We start from the raw sequence: 13,890 nt of genomic DNA, 5'->3' as shown, positions 1-13,890 counted from the left end.
AGATTGGTAACAGAAATTTGTCACAGTTTGGTGAGCAACTGAGAAGAGGGGAGCCCTGCAGAATTTACACCATCTATTTGTTTTACCCTTGTTATTTTATGTTTGCTTTGCTTGGTACTGTTGGTCTTATATGTTAAGAGCTGTATGATTAAAGGCGAGCCCTAATAGGATAAGGAAATAATAGGGTTCTGGTTATAGTCTGGTTACTGTATTTCTGTCTTATACCTTTGGGTGTTAGGTGTGTGAGCGGAACTGAGCTTTTTGTTCGTATTTCCTCAGGGTGGAAACCATAGCCTGCGAAGAAGCCCTGAGGTCGTATTAAGATTCTTCTGTTCCGTCTCCTGTAGCAGTTAGTGTAAGCAGAGATTGCTGGCTTGGGTTTTTTTGGATTAGACCATTATTCCCTCCTTCTTTGTGTTTAATTCTCTGTTTGAGTGCCAGAAAAGGGGATGGGTGGGTCTCAGCAGAAACCTTCTAAGGATAGTCCTTTGAATTATATGTTAAATAAATGGTCTTTACCCGGTGTTCAGAAAGGAATGCTAAAGAGGAAAGTTCTTGGTGTCTTTAAAATGTTTGTAAATAAATTCTGGTAAAGTTAATTATGTCCCTTTAAGATAAGAATCTTTAAGCTGTGGAAAGCTTTGGATCCAAAAGCAAGCCAGAAAGCATCTGTATTAATGTAAATTATCTAAATGATCAGGTAGAAGCCACTGAAACCGGAGGTGCAGGTAATACAGTCTCTTGGCAAGCCTCCCTTGATATGACCATCCTCTGTCGGCACAGCAGAGCAGCACCGTTCATGATCACGGTCCCGCAGATGCTTCAGGTCCCGTCGGCACTCCTGCTCCCGACGCCACTTGCAGTACCGGTGCTGTTCTCCTCCTCGGTACCGGCTGCACTCGCCACATCGGTCGGTGTCTCGTTCACCAACCCGCTACTTTCGGCACTGTTCCAGCTCCCGGCACCGCTACAGGCACCGTGACTCCTGTAGCCGCTCCTGACATCGAGCCTCGAGATCTTGGTCGACCTCCTGGCACCGCTCTGGTCGCTGGTCCAGATCTTGTTCCAGGTACCGGTACACCTCCCGGTACCGCTCCCCAGTGCCAAATTGGGCAAGGTCCAGTAGAGTCAGAGACTCTGGCCATGAATTTTCAGCACCTCCGTGGCCATCCGGACCCGCATCAGTGTCATCCCACGCGGACAGCTCTTATGCTCAGGACCGCGATTCTGATGTGCCCACCAACAACCTGAGAGCCCATCAGGACATCCTAAGGAGGGTAGCACTATATAGGGACCTCCAGGTGGAGGAGGCCCTGGAGGTAGGGGACCTGGTAGTGGAAATTCTATCAGCGGTTGCCCCACTAGAGGGGCCCTACCTGGTTATTCGGACCATCCAGGCGAATGCCGATACTCTGTGGGGGGTACGACTACTTGTATGTCCATCCTCCTCCTTGTTCACTAGTCATTCAGTCCGTTAAGAAAAGGGAATGGCATGGCCAGCAGGCACCAGCCACGAAATCGAAGGAGGCTAGGCAAATGACCCTACTCAGCCGCAAGATGTACTCTGCAGGGGCTTTATAGCTCTGCATGGCAAATCAACAAGCCTTGCTTAGCCCATATCCTTATAACACCTGGGTGAGGGTGGATAAGTTTATGGAGCTTCTCCCTCAAGTCTTCCGCCAAGGGTTCATTGCCCTTTTGGAGGAAGGAAAAAAGGTGGCCAGAGCTTCCCTCCAGGCCTCGTTGGATGCAGCAGACTCAGCAGCCAGGACTCTGACATCAGGTGTTACCATGAGGAGCATCTCATGGCTTCAGGTTTCAAACCTCCGGTCGGGGTGGCAGTATACCATTCACGACTTAACATTTGATGGTAAAGGCCTCTTCGCGGTGAAGACAACCCCAGGCTGCAAAGCCTGAAGGACAACAGGGTCCTAATGCGCTCTCTCAGCGTGCATATGCCGATGACCTAATGCAGGCCTTTCCGTCCCCAGCCACGCCGCCGTACTCTGTGCCTAGCCACAGACAGGACTTTGGCAGACGGTGCGGCCGAGGTGGTCGCAGACAACCATCAGGACCCCTAGAGGGCCAAGATCGAGGTCCCTCGCAATCACCACCGGGACCAAAGACAAACTTGCGAAGGGGAGCCCGAGAGCGGCGTACCAGTTACAGGCGGGATCCCACTCCCACTTCCTCTTGGCGTGGTCCCAGTTAACTTCAGATCGCTGGCTCCTACACATGGTGGAGTATGGGTACCACCTTCAATTTGTTCCAGTCCTGTCCCTCTTCAGGGACCCCTCTCAAGAGCAATTCCTCTTACAAGAGGTGCAGACGCCGATGGACAAAAGGGGCAAGGGGTTTTACTCCTGTTATTCCATAATCCCCAGCTCATATAGAGGTCTCAGACCTATCCTAGACCTGCAAGGACTCAACCAGTTTATGATAAGGTCGAAGTTCTGCATGATATCCCTGGGAACCATTATCCCATCCTTGGATCCTGGAGACTGGTATGCTGCCCTCGATATGAAGGACACATACTTTCACATCACCATCTTCCCTCCATACAGGAGATACCTCCGCTTCTAGCCAATCGTCAGTACTTCCAGTTTACAGTCCTGCTGTTTGGCCTTTCTACAGCCCCATGGGTGTTAATCAAGTGTATGGCTGTAGTCGCCACCCACCTCCGCCGACGTCGGATATGCGTTTTCCATATCTGGACGATTAGCTTATCCGAGGAGACTCCGAGACACAAGTCACTCAGCATGTGGGCATCGTCAAGGACCTAGTCACATGTCTAGGCCTGATGATCACTATAGAAACATCCACTCTGGTTCCCACGCAGAGGTTAGACTTCCTAGGAGCTATCCTGGACTCCGACCTAGCCGGAGCCTGCTTACCACAACCACGGTTTCAGGCGATGGCAACAATCAACTGAGGTCTGCAGACTTTCCCAACGACCTCGGCTAGCACTTATCTTGGTCTCCTGGGTCCCATGGCTGCCTGCAAGTTTGTAACCAAACACTCCAAGCTCCGCCTCTGTCCTCTCCAAGTTTAGCTCAAATCGGCGTACCGCCCGGGCAGGGACCCAAAGGTCACGATAGTCACCATTCCCTCGAGCACCCTAGACTCCCTAGAATGGTGGCTAACTCCCTCCCTGGTGTGGGCAGGGATGCCGTTCCATCCGCCCCAGCCCTCACTGTCCCTGACAACAGACGCATCATCTCTCGGCTCGGTGCTCACCTTGGTCACCTTCGAGCTTAAGGCCTTTGGTCTTCTCAGGAGCTGGCGTTCCACATCAATGTCCAAAAATGAGAGCAGTCCGCCTGGCGTGCCAGGGGTTCCAGCAGCAGCTGTGAGGCTGTGGTGTCTCAGTGTTTACAGCCAACACAACGGCCATGTGCTACATAAACAACCAGGGAGGGACATAGTCCTCCTCCTTTTGTCAGGAGGGCATCCATCTCTGGGACTTTTGCATAGCCCACTTGATAAATCTGGTAGCGTCCTTTCTCCCAGGCGTTCGGAACGCCTTGGTGCTTCGACTCAGCAGGTCTTTCCTGTCTCGCGAGTGGTCGCTCTGCCCCGATGTGATGCATTCTGTTGCCAGAAGTGGGGATTTTTCCTCACATAGACCTGTTCGCTTACCGCGAGAACAGGAAATGTCCGAGGTTCTGCTCCTTCCAAGGTCTCTCCCCGGGATCGATCTCGGATGCTTTCCTCATGCCGTGGAAGGGCCAACTCCTTTATGCCTTCCCACCGTTCACCCTGGCTCATTGGGTCCTACTCAAACTTTGCAGGGGCAGGGCGCGCATCATGATCACTCCAGCGTGGTCCAGGCAGCACTGATACACCACGTTGCTTGACCTGTTAATAGCCAACCCAATTACCCTGCCACTCCACCCAGACCTCATAACTCAGGACCACGGCAGGCTTCGCCACCCAGACCTGCAGTCTCTTCACCTCACGGTGTGGCTGCTGCGTGACTAAACCGGGGTAGCAGGAAGCCTTCCACCTGGTCCACGTACCTGGCCTAGTGGTAGCATTTCTCCTACAGGTGCGAAACGCTTGATCTTACTTCTACTGAGGTCTCCATCCCCTCTATTTTGGGCTGCCCTCTGGCCTACAACAGCAGGGCCTAGCGATGTCATTGCTGAGGGTACACTTGGCAGCCATCTCTACCTTCCACCCAGGCTAAGGTGGTCGTTCCGTGTTCTCACACTCTATGGTTTCGAGGTTCCTCAAGGGCTTGGAGCACTTACACCCTCAAGTACGCCACCCAGCCCCAACCTGGGACCTCAACCTGGTTTTAACCAGACTTATGTCTCTCCCATTCGAGCCGTTAGCGACCTGCTCACTGCTATACCTGTCTTGGAAGACAGCTTCCTCATAGCCATTACATTGGCCGGACGAGTCTCCGAGCTCAGGGCTCTTACGATGGTTCCGCCATACACTATGTTCACAAAGACAAGGTGCAATTACGACCACACCCGGCTTTCCTCCCTAAGGTGGTTTTGGTCTTTCATGTTAACCACACTCAACGCAATGGGGGCAACAATTGCACTCCCTGGACGTCTGTAGAGCGCTCGCATTTATATTGAGCGGACAAAACCATTTCGTAAAACGCCCCAACTCTCGGTCGCAGCAGTAGACTGAAGGAAAGGCCTACCTGTTTCCTCTCAGAGGATCTCATCTTGGGTGATGACGTGCACCCGCACTTATGATTTGGCTCACATTTCCCCAAGCCACATCACTGTGCATTCTACCAGGGCTCAGGCTTCATCTGCCGCCTTGCTGGCTCGGGTACCTACCCACGAGATCTATCGCGCAGCTCCATGGTCCTTGGTCCATACTCTTGCTTCGCATTATGCTCTGGTTCAACAGTCAAGAGATGCTGCAGCCTCTGGCTCAGCAGTTTACATTCTGCCACATTTCACTCCGACCCCACCGCCTACATAAGGCTTGGAAATCACCTAACTGGAATGGATATGAGCAAGCACTTGAAGAAGAAAAGACGGTTACTCACTTTTGTAACTGTTGTTCTTCGAGATGTGTTGTTCATATCCATTCCAAACCCACCCTCCTTCCCCTCTGTCGGAGTAGCCGGCAAGAAGGAACTGAAGGGTGGCTGGGTCGGCAGGGGTATATATCCGGCGCCATTGCGGCGCCACTCCAGGGGGCGCCCAGCCGACCCACCGAGTGTTGCTAGGGTAAAAATCTTCCGACGAACGTGCACGCGGTGCGCGCACACCCAACTAACTGGAATGGATATGAGCAACACATCTCGAAGAACAAACAGTTACAAAGGTGAGTAACCGTCTTTTTTGCCTGAAGTCAACAAGGGTATTTGTATATTTCAGCGATGATTGACTGCCCAGGAGGGTAGACCTCTTTTTTTTTGTCTTTCAGATAATCAGAGAAAACTGATACCAGCTAAACAGCATTCAATGTATCATGCATTTACTGGCACAATAGGAATTATGTTTTGTGTTCTATGTTCTGTTTGGGGTGTTTGTATCGTGGCCAGAATTGTTGTGTATAGTGTTTTCATGGGATGGTCTGGTTTGGACTCAGGCAGAGGGGTTGGATTGGAATGCAGATACTTGTTTTATTCAACTTGGAACACAAAGTGTTTGGATAAATCAGGAAAATGTGCTCTACTAAAGTCTAATACATTTCCTTAAGTAAGAAAAGAAACTTTATTGGCCAAATCTTTTAATTGAAAATTGTTATTAAAATTTGCATACCAACAGTCTTTGGAAGCAAGGACATGAAAAGTTAACCCACTCCCCATATTGTACATGGGATCCTGCTGGCTACCTCAGATTTCTAGCCAGAGGGTTGGGGAAGGTGGGAAGCTATTGGACTAGAGGTTGTATTGAGTGAACTCCTCAGAGTGGGTGTGCTTGTCCTGGCCTGTTGCTCCAAAGCTCTGTAATAAGGTTATTTTAGTGGAAGGGTATATGTGGCATACACTGAATAAAAAGACTAATGTACTGTATAATGGCAATGTTTGTGTGTTCATTGTTGGGAAAAAGGTGTATGAGTGAAGAGTGGAAGTTTCCTTTATAGGTTAAAAAAAGACAAGAAGGGGAGAAGGAAAAAGAAGAGAATGAATTAACAGGGAAAAATAGCTAGCAAGCTCAGGCTAAAGATAAGACACTGGCCCCATTCAAGGACACTGCTCACAGTTAAGACTTGGCTGACAACCAAGAAAAGGGGGGGCTTGAATGTGCCCAAGCAGCTATGAGATCTGCAAAACACTGCCAGGCGCTAATGAAATGTGTTAGGTTTCTTTTCTCACAGGTAAAGAAGTGCTACCCAAAGACCCTGGCAGCCCTGCCACTCCTTTGAACCAGGAGACTGGATCTATGGAAAGGTCCACCAACGAAAGACTGCTTCGGCTCCATGCTGGAAAGGCCCTTATTAAGTCCTGCTGACTACCAACACCGCTGTGAAGTGCCAAAGACTGACTGCTTGGACCTATGATACTCACTGCAAAAAGACCCCTCCCACCTCAGGAGAATTCTCCTACTGATGATTAGCCTATTTCTCCTTCCGTGTCTTCTGAACAGCAGGGGAAAAGGACAAAGTGAAGTGCTAGTAACCTCTCCCTTGTCCACTGACAGACCTACTGTGCCTTTGGATTTTTCTGGAAGAATCAAAACCATTACAGGCTGATGTGCTGGTAACCTCTCCCCTGTAGGATGCTGAACCACGACTGTTCGGGAAAGAAGGAGGAACATTCACTCCACTGAAATTGCCAAAGTCCAGGAATTCCTGACTAGAAAGGACATTAAGAACTGATCCTGCTGAAGAAACAAAGAATTATACACTGGCAGGAAGAAATTTTGGGGACCCTGCTTGGGAATGTGGTATTGATTGGATTTGGGGGTTTATTCTACAGGCTGTGTCCTGTGTTTTGGAGAAATACTTCAGCATGTATTGCTCTCTCTAATTGGATTTTAAATGACAAGTACCAAAGGCACTTTGTTGCCACTGCCTCTGCCATCTCCTCCATTACAATATTACCCCTGCAAAACATCCAAATACAGACAATGCTATATATTTGATAAAACCAATAGCCAAGGCCTTCACACTTTAGTGATTTATTTGAAGATTGTTTGGAAAAAAAAGAAAAATATTTTTCAAGTTCAGGATATCCCATATAAGTGAATAATTGAGTGGAGAATAAATGGATCAGTGGAAATAGAAATCTAGGATATCATTACAAATGAACCCCAAGAATCTGTTATTGAAATTGATGGGTTCCATAGTGAAGTAGATATGATGGCTATTCCTGGAATTTGTACTGTGTTACATGAAAGAAGCCCTTATTGTTATTTGGTTACCCAATTAGTCAATAATCAAACGAATACCAAAAGAGTTTGTTCTGCCACTGGAAATTTTACCTGTATTGAAATCAGTCCAGTGACTGATAATGTAACCTGTACTTTATTGCAATACACACCCTCTTATGCTATTAACATTAATGCCTCCCAGAAATATATAAAGGTATATAACCAACAGATGTGGTATAGCTCTACACCAAAGAGAGATGTATTAGGATATCAATGGACTGTGATTAATACAACACTTAGGGACTGTCAAATTTAAATTGCCCTTATCCACTTTCCAGATCACCTCTACATACCCAAATCGCTCACAAGGGGCTGCCATTAGATTAGCGCAACAGAGGACCTGGGTTATTTCCTCTGGAAAAAGAGGGACTTGACCAGATCCCTATGGGATGGGGCCAATAGTGCAGCAGCCATTCGGAATATTCTTAAAAGCCAAGAACATGATGAGAAATTGGATCAACTAGAAAAGGCCACTAGCCTTATCTCTGAGGCTCAGCTAACCCAAGTACAGGCTGGAGTTGCTGAGTTACATGTCATTTCCACCCTTAGTTCTATGACCCAGAAGTTATTGAGAGAGATGGTACTGAATATCAATGAGGCTGGGAAGGCATTGCAGTGGGATCTAACATGTTCAGAAATTCAGGATTTCCTGAATAACCAGCTAATGACCATTCGGAGTGATCTTGAGCACCAGACTTGGCCCACTGCCCTTACAGAAACATCAGAAGTACCATCTGATCTGTGGTCATGGACATTCACAGTGCTCCTTCCAAGCATTTGGACCGGTTAGGGGGGTGTGGGCTCCTACATACCGAATCCTGATGGCTCCATGGGGAGGATGCATGTGGGACTGGATTATTCACCGAGACATCTGGGAAATTAGACCACCTGGTATATCTTACTGATTTATAGTCAGTGCCCCTAGAATAACACCTGATATTTTGGATAGGAATAGGGAGTCAATGGACATTTTGGCTGTTAGAACCCCTACAGCTTCAGTGTATCCATAAACTGAAGCCAGGGGAAGCTGTCACTGCTCATGATAACGTTTACTGGGAGGGTAGAAGACAGAACTATCCTGACAGAACACCTACTTTTTCAAGCTAATGATAGCTGTGTGTATATTAAAACCACCACACTGCAAGATATACATGTTAATCTCATTACCACTGCAGGCAATCATATTGTTTATTGGCCTGCAGACAGAATTTTGCAAGTAGCCCTTAGTTTTCAGATACCCTTTAATCGGACAAGCTTAGTACCTGATCGATTTCAAAATTTGCTTTCATTGTTACCAGAGGTTCAAAGAATCTCTGAATATATAAGGGCAAATTCACATGCTTCAAAATATATATCAAGCTGAAAAGAATGCCTTTCATACAGCTTATAGAGTGTCTACTTTGTGTACTAAGAATGATGCATTGTGCTTTGTAATCAAAACTGTACAACCACCTCATCAAAGTATTGCTATGGGAACGTTATTGCTTACATTGCTATTAGTTAGTTTAGGATTATGTTATTGTTGTTGTAAAAGACATAATAACAGTAATACCTTTCATGTCCATGCTAATCATGAATTCTCATTATATCCAATGAAAACTCCTAGAGGTTGAAACATCTGATGCAGAATCAGAAATCCATGGCTTAATGCAAATAGAGATTTGAGAATATCTGTTGTACTAGAAGTACAAAAGGGGGGAGTGTGGAAGAAGGGAAAGAATTGACAAGGATTTGTAGTGGATCTTAATGCATGTCAGTCTGTTAGCAAGAGTTAGGCCAGCTATAACCCTAATGACGCGAGACTTGTAGAAGCAAGGATAGTGTGAGGCGAGTAGGAAAGAACTGTGTGAGAAGTTATCACGACCTTGCACTGATAATCAAATACGTAGACTGGCGCCTAGAAGTGAGAAAAATAAGATAGCAGGATAGCCTATGTAAAAACAAAATGCAGCTGTTGCTCATTATTGTCTGTATTATTGTTTGTTTGTTATTGTCTGTAACAAAGGTATAAGTGCTTGCTGAAATTGTTTACCTGTTGAGAGACCTATGCAGGACTGGGGCAACCCTGTGTCCCAGGGCACTCCCTCCCTCTATTGCAATTGCTTGAGAAATAATAAAGTATTTGATTTTGCTGCACCCAAAGAAAAAGCGAGAACTGCGTTTTTCTCCGACAGAGGGAATGAACAGAACAGGTAACCATCAAATGATCCACTCCGTCAACCATTCCCAGCTTCTGGCAAACAGAGGCTACAGACACCATTCCTGCCCATCCTGCCTGTGAAACTGGCAGATGAGGTGTTAGCTCTTGCAAAAGCCCCCATATCTACACTGAACAGGGACAAACACACAGTGGAATCAGTCTGACTCACCTGTGTTAGTATTGTTAAAACAGGTATTAGGACAATAAGAATGTGTTTACACTTTATTGAATGCTTGTGAGTTGCTGCCTGGGTTAATATCTGACTAGTTGCATTATGAGCCTCTGTAAAATACCAGACAGGAGAGAGACTTTACCTAGGTGAAGTGCTGATTGGCAACCGAATGCATTACACCCTGCCTGGCAGGAAAGGTCCATCAACACCAGAGAGACTATTATGCGATGTTAGAGATGACAAAAGACTGTTGTGCTCTTGACTTCCCATTAGCTGAGTTTGCAGCTCAGAGCACATGGCAGGAAAGGGATGAAAAACCCCATACAGAAGGAACTGATTATCTGTATGCTGCTTGGACTCTGGGGGGGGGGGGGGGCAAAGTTTCTAGATATAGGTAAGAGACCCCCAGCTGATTACTCTAGGCTAGTCCTAAGGAAGATATAGGGCTTGCTTATTATAGAGGCTTCTATTACTTTTTGAATGTTAAGACTGTAACTTGTCTGCATCTATAGGATTACCTGCTTTAACTTCGTAAACAACTCTCCTTTCCTTTTAAATAAGTCTTAATACAGGTTATTACAGGACTGGCTACAAGTATTGCCTTTGTTGTGAGATCTAAGATTCAATTGACCTCAGTAAGTGACTAGTCCTTTGGGACAAGGTCAGGCTTGACAAAGCCCTGACTGGGATGCTTTAGTTCAGGATTGGTCCTGCTTTGAGCAGGGAGTTGGACTAGATACCTCTTGAGGTTCCTTCCAACCCTGATATTCTATGATTCTATGACTGGCAGTAACCTGAACATTGCTGTGATTCGTGGGCTAAGGCAGTGGTTCTGATCCAGTGACCTGGGCCGGCTGGGGGCCACTAGCAGGTTTCAGGGCGGGCGCCAAGCAAGGCCAGCATTCGACTCACTGAGGTCCAGGGCAGAAAGCTTAAGTGGAAGAAAGTGCCCGGAGGACTCAGGCAGAAGGTTGAGCCCTGACACACAGGGCTGTAGCAACAAAGAACGTGGCCCCCTCCAAGCATATGTCCGGGGCCCCTTACAATGCAGAAACGATAAAAAACTAAACAACTAAATTAATAACATTTCTCCGCCGACCGCCATTATGAACGCAAATACACATTCTTTGAATGGATCCAACTAAAATTCGAAACTGACCAACAGACAACCGATGTAGCCGATAGCATTATGATATATCATAATGACTTCACGGTTTTGTCAGTAAAACCGACATGGATTGTGCAATAGCGTCAAGAAATGTCACTTACCTAGTTATACCTTACATTTTTTTTTGGCACTTTTAGGGGCCCCCTTCCTTGCGGGGCCCCCTCCGGTCGGAGGGTGCTCGCTACGCCTCTGCTGACACATTACTGGCTTAGAGGGTCTCTGCCAGTCAGGAAGGGCTAGCAGTGAGGGAAGACTGGCAATTGATGGTTGGAGGGGTGAAGAAGTTTGGGGTATGGTGGGGGAAGAAGCGTCTGGGACTGGATAACCTGGGGCTCGGCAGTCTCCATAAGGGACATTTGCTCCTCCTGTGCCCTTTCCACACCCTCTTGTGAGTAGAGAATGACCATCCTGTCCCCACCCCCAGAGGCAGCCGTGTCTCAGGACTCTCACCAGTTCCACCCACTAACTCTCTTCCCATACGGGGTAGAGCTCGGGGAAACAAATTACCACCAAGATGAACCCAGCTGGCTGCTGCCTGTTCTAGTGTCACAGGGTCCTCTGGTGGGTGCAAGGCAGAACTGTAGCACTTCTCAGGCAGAATGTATCTTCTTCAAGCCAAAAAAAGAAATTCTGTGCTGGACGTGAATTCTGTGCATACGCAGTGGTGCAGAATTCCCACATGAGTAACTCACACCTGACACAAACATAACCTGCTCACTCCCGTCTCTTCTCCCTATGTGTCGAGTCCCAGAGCTGCTGCTGTCATTAATGCACACAGGCTTTCACTCCCTTTAGTGGGTCCATCACTGCAGGGGAAGGTTGGGGTAGTGTCTGAGATCAGGGTGAGAATTGGAGGGGGGTCCATGATCAAGAATGGGGGATGGAATTCACCTTCCCACCCCTCTGCAGAGCTCAGCAACTAGAGCCTTATCCAGTGAAGTGAATTTCACTCTGGGTGACATTGATTCATAGATTCTAAGGTCAGAAGGGACCAATGTGATCATCTAGTCCGACCCCCTGCACAAAGCAGGCCACAGAATCCTACCCATCCACTTCGATAACAAACCCCTAACCTATGCCTGAGTTATTGAAGTCTTCAAATTGTGGTTTGAAGACCTCAAGCTGCAGAGAATCCACCAGCAAGTGACCCATGCCCCACGCTGCAGGGGAAAGAGAAAAACCTCCAGGGCCTCTGCCAATCAGTCCTGGAGGAAAATTCCTTCCTGACCCCAAATATGGCGATCAGCTAAACCCTGAGCATGTGGGCAAGACTCACCAGCCAGCACTCAGGAAAGAATTCTCTGCAGTAACTCAGATCCCATCCCATCCAACATCCCATCACCGACCAATGGGCATACTTATCTGGCGATAATCAAAGATCAATTGCCAAAATTAGGCTCTCCCTTCCATAAACTTATCAAGCTTAATCTTAAAGCCAGATATGTCTTTTCCCCCACTACTCCCTTTGGAAGGCGGTTCCAGAACTTCACTCCTCTAATGGTTAGAAACCTTCGTCTAATTTCAAGTCTAAACTTTCTAGTGTCCAGTTTATACCCATTCGTTCTTGTGTCTACATTGGTACTAAGCTTAAATAATTCCTCTCCCTCCCTAATATTAATCCCTCTGATATATTTATAAAGAGCAAGCATATCCCCCCTCAGCCTTCTTTTGGCAAGAGTAAACAAGCCAAGCTCTTTGAGTCTCCTTTCATATGACAGGTTTTCCATTCCTCAGATCATCCTAGTAGCCCGTCTCTGAACCTGTTCCAGTTTGAATTTATCCTTCTTAAACATGGGAGACCAGAACTGCACACAGTATTCCAGGTGGGGTCTCACCAGCGCCTTATATAACGGTACTAACACCTCCTTATCTTTGCTGGAAATACCTCGCCTGATGCATCCTAAAACCGCATCAGCTTTTTTAACAGCCATATCACATTGACAGCTCATAGTCATCCTGTGATCTACCAATACCCCAAGGTCTTTCTCCTCCTCAGTTGCTTCCAACTGATGCGTCCCGATTCTATATCTAAAGTTCTTATTACTAATCCCTAAGTGCATGACCTTGCACTTTTCACTATTAAATTTCATCCTATTGTTATTACTCCAGTTTATAAGGTCGTCCAGATCTTCCGGTATGATATCCCGGTCCTTCTCCGTGTTAGCAATACCTCCCAGCTTTGTGTCATCTGTGAACTTTATTAGCACATTCCCACTTTTTGTGCCAAGGTCGGTAATAAAAAGGTTAAATAAGATTGGCCCCAGAACCGATCCTTGAGGAACTCCACTAGTAACCTCCTTTCAGCCTGACAGTTCACCCTTCAGTACGACCCGTTGTAGTCTCCCCTTTAACCAGTTCCTTATCCACCTTTCAATTCTCATATTGATCCCCATCTTTTCCAATTTGACTAATAATTCCACATGTGGAACCGTGTCAAATGCCTTACTGAAATCTAGGTAAATTAGGTCTACAGCATTTCCTTTGTCTAAATAGTCTGTCATCTTCTCAAAGAAGGAGATCAGGTTGGTTTGGCACGATCTTCCTTTAGTAAAACCATGTTGTACTTTGTCCCAATTACCATTGGCCTCAATGTCCTTAACTACTTTCTCCTTCAAATTTTTTTGCAAGACCTTACATACTACAGATGTCAAACTAACAGACCTACAGTTACTCGGATCACTCTTTCTCCCTTTCTTAAAGATAGGAACTACATTAGCAATTCTCCAGTCGTACGGTACAACCCCTGAGTTTACTGATTCATTAAAAATTCTCGCTAACGGGCTTGCAATTTCATGCGCCAGTGCCTTTAATATTCTCGGATGAATATTGTCTGGGCCCTCCGATTTTGTCCCATTTAAGTCAGCCACTGAAAGATCCTTGGGCCTTAGGTTCCACACTGGCCACAGGAGTTTACTAGTTCTCCCTCCCCAGACTCCCGGGGGCAACCAGGGATAATTAGTGGGTTATGGGAATTAGAAGATGAAAATTCACTAAGAAC

General features: G+C 46.8%; 2 protein-coding genes across 5 annotated transcripts in view; one reads left to right on the top strand and one right to left on the bottom strand.

The window, feature by feature from the left end:
• Nucleotides 1-13,890, bottom strand: part of LOC127039327 (zinc finger protein 420-like) — a 645,607-nt gene that overhangs the window by 471,372 nt on the left and 160,345 nt on the right. The gene's annotated exons all lie outside the window — the stretch shown is intronic.
• LOC127039329 (zinc finger protein 665-like) overlaps nucleotides 1-13,890 on the top strand; it is a 370,491-nt gene that overhangs the window by 309,106 nt on the left and 47,495 nt on the right. The window lies entirely within an intron of this gene.

The sequence above is a fragment of the Gopherus flavomarginatus genome, chromosome 23 (genome assembly GCF_025201925.1).
Source record: "Gopherus flavomarginatus isolate rGopFla2 chromosome 23, rGopFla2.mat.asm, whole genome shotgun sequence".
Taxonomy (NCBI): Eukaryota; Metazoa; Chordata; order Testudines; family Testudinidae; genus Gopherus; species Gopherus flavomarginatus.
This window is presented reverse-complemented; position numbering and strand designations above follow the sequence as displayed.